We start from the raw sequence: 8,674 nt of genomic DNA, 5'->3' as shown, positions 1-8,674 counted from the left end.
CAGGAGTAGTACTGCTGGGTCCTCAGGTAGTATCTCACCAGCAATGACGGAGTATTCTTCTTTTTCCACAACCTTGCCAGCATCTGCTGTCACCTGAGTTTTTGATCTTAGCCATTCTGACTAGTGTGAGGAGGAATCTCAGGGTTGTTTTGATTTGCATTTCCTCCCAAAATTCTTTTATTGTTTAAGAATACTTTGGCTATCCTAGGTTTTTTGTTTTTCCAAATGAAGCTTAGAATTGCTCTTTCAAGGTCTATAAAAAATTGTGTTGTAATTTTGATGGGGATTGCATTGAATTTGTAAATTGCTTTTAGTAAGATAGACATTTTTACTATGCTAATCCTAGCAATCCATGAACATGGGAGATATTTCCATCTTCTGATATCTTCCTAATTTCTTTCTTCAGAGACTTGAAGTTCTTGTCATATAGATCTTTCACTTGCTCGGTCAGAGTTACACCAAGATATTTTTTATACATCATGCCTATTGTAAAGCATGTTGTTTCTTTAATTTTTTTTCTCCATGGGCCAAGTATTTTCAAACCATCAGAGGTTTTAAGACCAACTGTCTTCAAAAATATATTAATTTGCCATAGCAAACATAACTGCACAACAACAACAACAACAACAAAAATACAAATTTGAACTAGAAAGTCTTATAGTTGTTTCCCTCACAGTTTCTTCCCATAGGAGAAGGAAAAGTAGGCAGGTGAGAAAAAGAATGCAAACAAAAAGTCAAACAAAACCACATGTTTATTAGTACTGCATGAATTAAAGTGGAAGAACAGAGAATCACATCATCTAAGACCATAAGAACCTTGTCAGATCAAAATGAGCAAAGTCTCACAGAGAAAAATACCCCATTATTAAATTCACAAAATATTCTTAACATTATTTCTCACAGGTACCCTCGGTACAAACAAACAGTAATGGAAAACAACAGTAATAAAATCCAGGTCAGAAAATCTAACCACCTTAAGCACAAAGGCATAGATAGTTCCTAGAAAATAATCTCCTTGAATTTAAGCTCTCTACAGACAGGATAAAAGGGTGCAGGGGAGGCTGAGCCCATGGGAATCTCAACAACACAGCCATCTGAATTAGATATATATGTACACACATACATACGTGTGTGCTAGAGAAAAAGAATGTTTATGAATTTGAGGGAAGATGTGTAAATATTAAACTTTTAAAGTTAATTTAATTTTTTTTTTAAAAAAGCTACAGCTACTTTGGGAATTTCTTTGCAACTCTTAAAACATGAGCCTACAATTGAAAATTTCCACAGTATAAATTATAAGCAGTAAAAGAACATCAAATAGAGAAAAACTGGTTTTTAAGAGGGTGATAAACTTTGAGGGGGATGAGAATTAACACAGTGTCTTTAGAAAAGAGTTTGGTAATCACTACTAAATTTAGAAGTAAACCTTTCCTAAGACCCAGAAACTCCACTTCCGGTAGGCATGTGCCCAAGAGAAACACATCACATCTGCATCAAGAGACACATAAACGAATGTTAATTAAAGCGTTATTTGTAAGAGCCCAACTTCAGAAACAACCCAGATGTCTACAGACCTTTATAGAGGGAGGGAATTCATTGTGGTATACTCAGACAAAGGGAGAGTCCCCAGCACAGAATGAGGGAACAAACTGCTTGGATGTGGGATAATTTAGACAGGACTCATCAGTATAATATTACAGAGAAGACTGCACACATGAAATAACATATCCTTTGTTATTCAAGTAAAGTCAAGCCATGTACAAGCAAAGCTTAGCTTCTGGGACGGCATCCATTTAGAGGGAGGATCGCTGAGGACGGCATCCATTTAGAGGGAGGATCGCTGAGGACGGCATCCATTTAGAGGGAGGATCGCTGAGGCTCCAGAAGGATGATTGATCCCAGAAAATCAGGGATGTTTTTCTGTGATGAATTATTGATCGCCACACTCAGTGTTAGTTTAGAGGTTTGTTTTACTTTTCATTTTCTCTGGCTTCACTTTACAATAACAAAAGGCCTTTGACTGTTTTGTGGTTTCTTTTATGAGAACTAGAGTAAATAGTTAGGGGAAGGTGGTGCTTCTGAGACACAAAATTAAAGATGTCAGGTACAGAATTGGGAGTGGGCACATGGATGACAGGGCTATACCTGTTAAAAGATGCTACACTCATGGATGGCTAGTTATAGACTTTATGAGAAAAATAAAAGACAGATGAAAAAGGTTGTGACACAGTATTATGGGGTTGCTGAAACAGGTCCCTGGGGTCTTTGAACACACTAAAGGATGTGAATAAAACAGCATCCTGTGATGGGAAGCCAATCATAACAGTTATCTCACCCCAGAAGCAAGCCCCCCATTAAAACTAGCCAAAAGACCCACAGTATTCTGGGTTGAAATCCAAGGGGCCCTGCCCCTTAGGGTTCCACAGCCAGGTGTGGAGAAGCACCACACAGAGAAAGCCATCTCTAACTCTGTCACAGCCCCTCTGTGCCTGCAGCTTTCTGAGCCTTTCCAGCCCAGGCTTCCATAGTTTCTGCTGCCTTTCTGTAAGCAAGGATCCTGCTTCTGTTACTCACTGTGTGAGGGGATGTGTCTCACCTGGATCAGCCAAAAAGGTATCCGGGTTCCTCACAGATACACCGTGGTCACTTGTTGGTTAACATTTAAATTATGTGAGAATAAGGACAAGTGAGGAAGACTCTCCAAGTAATTACCACAAAGACAGGAAGAAACAAAACTGACTTCAATCATGTTTTGAAGAAGTACAGTGTATTTTCAACCTGCACCAGGGCAGTGATAGCCTACTGAAGCCACGAATGAAGCAGAGCCATTTTCTAAAAACACAAATGCCACAACACTTCAGTGTGTAAAGTAATCATAAACCTGTATGAACACAGGCAGGCACAGGCTCCTGCTTAGACAGTCCTCTTCTTCTCTGCTCTTTTTCAACCACACATTTAGGTACATGGAATACCATAGATGTGATCAGAGGTAGGCTGGAAGTAACAGGGGCATTTAGTTTTTATTACTTAATAGACATAATATTTGCCCTTACTTCTGGGCTGTCTGATACTATGTATAAATTCATCGGGTACCTCTAGTGTATGATGATCAGAGGAACATAACTAGCATCTCCATAGCCTGGAGAAATGGCAGTGTTGCCATTTAATTAATGCCATTAATGGCAGTATTGCCATTTCTGCCATTAATTTGAATGAGTAACTCATTTTAGACTGAAGTTGTCCTGTTGTGCAGAACGTCAGAACTCCCCTGCTGCTTTAGGAGCCTGCTCTGCTCCCTCTCTGATCTCTTTTGTTCTCTGCTGACCTGTATGCTGCTCTCTTCTACATCATTCATTAACTGCTTTCACATCCAAAGAGTGATACCTTGCATATTTCTTTTTCCCCTGGCTTATTTCACTTAACATACTGTCCTCTAGTATGTTGCCATAACTGGTAGGATTTCATCTTCATTCTTTATGCTCAGATAATACTCATTGGGGTACTCATACCACATTTTTATTCGGTTGATCCATTGATGTATGCCTTGGCTATGTTTATAGCTTGATTATTGCAAAAAGTTTATACTCAGGATGAGTGTAAAGATCATTAATTTCAATTTCTTCAGACAATATATACCCAGTGGTAGGTTTGCCAGTCACTTTTTTTTAAGTTAATTTGAAGCTCCAGACACTTTCCCCTGTGTTCCTTGTCCACACTCACAATCATACCTGTAGTATGTGTGAGCTCCAGTGGGACATTTAAATTTTTTTTGTTTGTGTGTATGTTTCTGTATGTATGTGCATATATGTCTACCTTCGGATGCCAAACGAAGCATCAGATTCCTAGTACAAGTTAGAGGAGGAGTTGCAAGTTGTGAGCTGCCTGACATGTGCTGGAAACTAGAATTGAGTCTTCTATAGAATCAGCAAATGCTTTTAACTATTGAGCCATCTCTCCAGCACAGTGCACATGCCTGTGTGTCTGTGCATATGTTGCATGTGTGTGCATTTGTACTTACATGAATGAGCGTGTGTGCATCTTCATGTGTGTCTGTGTATTCACAGGTATGAGCTTGTAAATATGATATGTGTGTCAATGCCTATGGAAATCAGAAAATGGTATCAAATTCCCTAAAGCTGCAGTTACAAGTGGTTGTGAGTGGCCCAATGTAGGTGCTGGAAACTGAATTTGAATTCTCTGAAAAGACAAGCAAGTGCTCTTAATCTCTGAGCCATCTCCCTAACCACTCTCCATACCAGCATAGAACATTTATCTTTCTTTTTATTAAATATTTTTATACAGTGTATGTTGCTCATGTTTTCTTTTTCCAAACTTCTTCCAGAACCTTCCCATCTCCCTACCTATCCAACTTTATGTCCTCTTCTTTCTCTGCCTCCCCCTTTCTCCTTGTCTACCACATTCTCTCTTTCATTCTATTTCTCAAAACAAAAACAAAAAAGCAAAAACTAAAAATCCACCCCCCAAAAGAATATGAACACCAAAAGAAACAAACAAAAGATGAATAAGATCAAAATGCTTACAACGAAGTAAAATGAAACCAAAGTTCACAAAAGTACCAATGAGCTCATTTTATATTGATCAACTAGTCCTGGCCATAAGGCCTGCCTGGAGTGTTTGATACAGTGAGACTTCATTGGAGAAAACTGAGTTTTCTTAAGGCTTAAGCCTTAAGAGATTGTGAAAGCCATAGGCAGTGTGGGTGCTCACAATAATGTGTCAGAACCAACAACTGAGGAAAACCCAGAAGTTCCTTTATTATTGAAACTAATGGTGAGATCTCCAAGGCTCAAGAAGAAGCATTTGCTCTTAAGAGCTCTAGCATGACATCTGTCAGAGGATAATGGCCGTGAGCATTTGGTTTAGAAAAATCACAAGGTCCCTGTGAACAAACAGGAGAGGGGGTTGTATTAATAAATAAATACCCTTGTTATAAGGTGTTTATGTGTGTGTGGTATGAGTGTGGGTATTGAGTATGTATGTGTGGTGTGTGTGTGTGAGTGTAGCATGAGTGCATGCATATGTGTGTATTTGAGTATATAAGTGAGTGTATGTGTGAACATGTGGGTGGGTATGAGTGAGCATGTATATGTAAGTATGCATATGAATGCATGTGTATACAAGTGTGTATATATGTTGTGGATGTGTGTGTGTGTGTGCGTGTGTGTGTGCATGTGTGTGTGTGTGTTATGAAGGTGCTAAGATTCTGCCTGACTCTATATTCACTGGTTCTACCATGTAAATGTTTGACAGAAATTCCATTGAGAGCTGTACATTGTTTCATATCCTGCATTTTGTCACTAGAGTTTTTAAAAAAGGAACAGAATCTCTTTAATCTTCTTCCTTCTTTTTTAGTCAGACACATAACAATAAATCCAATAAAACTGAAGAGAGAAATACAGTTCAGCCAAAACTGAAGTCGATGGCTTGTCTATGCCTATCTCTGTCCTAAGATGCTTCCTCTAACAGAAGTTTTACCCTCACATGATGCTGCATTGTGACACTAGCAATCCTTGGAAGCACCCATAGCATCCTGTGCTCTTGTGGTGCATCTTGAAAGGACACAGAGCCCTGCTGTCATCGCTCTTTCCCAAAATCACCCAGGCCTGCATTGTTAACAAGCTTCTCACACACTCTGCCCTGATCTTATTTTTCCTTTATTCACTGAAGTGAGAGAAGCCATTTAAACCAAACAAACTAGAACAACTTGTCCTGTCTGTGTTAAGTGCTGGGCATCTGCCTGCATGGGCACCCAGCCCTACCACAGAATAGCCTTCATTTTCTGTAAGCAACAACTGGACATTATTAAAATAGGGATGTTTATGACAGGGAAAGAAGTCTTATAATTTTCATTTGTCTTTGTGATCCTCTTTGTGATCGTCATTGGCAATTGTCTTCCAAAACCGGGGTATTATGTTTTTCCATGAACTTGCTCACAGTTTTCTCAGAGGTCATTTTTAACGTGTCAAGCCAAAGCTATTTCAAAATCAATGGATTCAAGAAGCACAATTCCCCATTATTTGTTCAACTAAGATGAACTAATTTTATCAAATTTTGAAAATCTTATCATATATCTAACTTTTGATTCAAAGTACAGTGAATCAAAGAACTAGAGTTGTGTTAAGTTTGGAAAAAACTATGATCTTATCTTGAAGTTTGTAGAAAATGTGGTCACCTATACAACAACAGCAAAGAGCTGAAGAATGCCTAGTTGTTGGGCATGATGCTTTTGGTACTGGAAAGACACATGACATCTTGGTATGAAATGTTCTACCCCGATGATAGACAGCAATCTGCCACAGGTAAACTACGCACACAAAGAAAATGCAAATTTAGTGAGTCATTTTCAATTCTTCCTTGAGATGTCAAAAACATACTAAAGTGACAATTCCCAGCTTTAGTTTAAATATGGAATAGGTACATATTTTGTAATTATGAAGTGAGACACTGGTCTCAGCTAAGGTATGCAAAGAGATTCCTGAGTAGATATGACACAGTGGCATGGGAAACTAAGCAGCATGAACAGAAAACTTCTAATCTGGTCTTTATTGACATAAGATATAAAAGGCAATAGGAAACCTTAGTTTTTCAACTAAGAAGCTTGTGCAGATCTACGGCTGCTGGGCTGACCCTGAGATATAGGGTGCCATAATCCCACTGGAGACTCACACCAGTGCAGTAACTGAGCTATATGGTGCTGAGGTTTGCCCAAAATATAGAGGCTTAATCTACAATACCATCTAAATCCATATCATAAGAATCAAAGGGAGTATTATGAAATGTCTTACAAGCATAGGAGTGGATCTCCCTGTCTCTCTTCCACTCCTATGCCTATGCATTTACATTACAGGAACTATCTAGACAACTGAATCCCTGTTCTCTTTTTGCTTACTGGCAATCAACAATGCAAAAAGCTAAGCAAATTCCCAGGGACCCATCCTGATTTGCCAGAAACTTTCAGACCTTAGTTTAGACTGTTACATGGAAGGACTTATACTTTGTCCAGACCATTCAGGGTGTAGCTGAAAAAAAGATAGATGATCTAGAAAAAAACATGAGAAAGCATGCAAATATTATTCCTCTGGGAGATTTGCCCAGATCAAAGAACTTGGGACTATAATATCCAAGCTGGAATTGATATAGAGAAAATGATGATAGTGCAGAGTTGTGGTTGGGCATGTGTAAGGAATAGTATGATATGGTTTCCTGCCCCTGGAATAGAGCCAGCAGGGTGTTGGCCTCCTCAAATGTTGAGGATTGCTATAGGCATAAGGCTTGTTTGTATAATAATGTACATATTTTTATATTTTCATGTTCCTGTTTTGAGGAATGTCCTCTTGGCCAAGTTAATAACTATGATAATCAAAGAGAGCATGAGTCTAGGAGGTGAGGATGTGTCTATGTCTCAGCAAAATGGCAGAATGCTGTGACCTTCAGGACAGTACTTAAGGCTGTGGGAAAGAACGCTGAAAACATGAGTTTGAAACTATATAACTTCTCAACTATACAAAATATAAGGATGCAATATGAATTGTATAAGGAGCTTCACACATCTAAAGGAACAGAGGCAGCTGTACTATGAACCAGCTTGTCAGAAACATACTAAGAAAGGAAATAAAGAAATTTAGGGAGTGGTGATTGCAAAGCAAGATCCCATCCTGCTAAATTTATTTTTGTTTATGTTTACAAATGCTCCTGGATTCCTGACTTCAAGGTGAGCCTGGGACAGAAGGAGTTCAAGTCCAGACCTAGGCTTGAGAGGAATGTTAATTTCAGAGCAGCGTCCCACAAAGCAATCTTATTGTCTGTGCTTGTGTTTGCTGTCTCTTTCTAAGAATCAAGGTCAAGGGATGCTGATTCATGGGATAATGGGAACCTGGGATACTGACTAAACTGATATGTAAATAAAAACTGGGCTTTTGGTCTGCAAGAGACAAGCTATCCTGGGAGTTTTTAGAATAGGGAAAGAAAGCTGTCTCAAGCAGAGCAGAACACAAAAAGTAGTCTGGAAAGCTGTCTTAAACAGAACATAGAAAGAAATCTGGAAAGCTGTCTTGAGCAGAATATAGGTTGCCAATTTGTAGCAAATGATTTGACTTTGAGTCATTTGTTTCACTGCTTATAAACATTCCTTCTCTCTTGAGATCTTGCTTCTCCTATCTCATCCTCTCTATTAATAGTATTGTTTATTTCATGTTTTTACACTATACTATGATTTTCAGAACAGCTTACATATTTTAAAAGTATTTATATACCCAAAAGAAATGTAGACAATTAAATTGGGAGGGGTTTTGTAAGAGAACAACAAAGAGTAAGACTGAATGCTTTGCTTGACGTTTGTAACTCTTGTATCAAGTTACCACAGTAAGAGCCAAGATTTTAAGCTCTACTAAATATAAAACAAACAAACAAACAAACAAAAACACTTTATGTATTTATGTTCATTTAAGAAAATATTAATAGTGATGTATTATTTTGAAATATACAGTTATAATACATTTGGAGTTATTTAAAATTTATATTGAGAAAAACATATGTATTTTCAGTATTGTAGACAAGCATCTACATAAGACTGTTAAATGGATTGTTCTTTTATATTAAACAACTTTTATAATACTCATTTTTATTGTTATACTATTTTATAAATTTTAAAGAA

The 8,674-nt window shown here is 38.0% G+C and overlaps 1 long non-coding RNA gene across 1 annotated transcript in view; it reads right to left on the bottom strand.

Moving 5' to 3' along the window:
- Positions 1-4,751: 4,751 nt before the first annotated feature.
- The window catches only part of LOC116069102, a 16,415-nt gene continuing 12,492 nt past the window's right edge, over positions 4,752-8,674 (bottom strand). Inside the window, exon 4 of the long non-coding RNA XR_004109836.1 lies at positions 4,752-4,900. This is a non-coding gene — a long non-coding RNA (uncharacterized LOC116069102). The remainder of the gene's footprint in view (positions 4,901-8,674) is intronic.

This window comes from Mastomys coucha, unplaced genomic scaffold (genome assembly GCF_008632895.1).
Source record: "Mastomys coucha isolate ucsf_1 unplaced genomic scaffold, UCSF_Mcou_1 pScaffold22, whole genome shotgun sequence".
Lineage (NCBI taxonomy): Eukaryota > Metazoa > Chordata > Mammalia > Rodentia > Muridae > Mastomys > Mastomys coucha.
The sequence above is the reverse complement of the archived record's forward strand: the minus strand, read 5'-3'. Positions and strand labels throughout refer to the sequence as shown.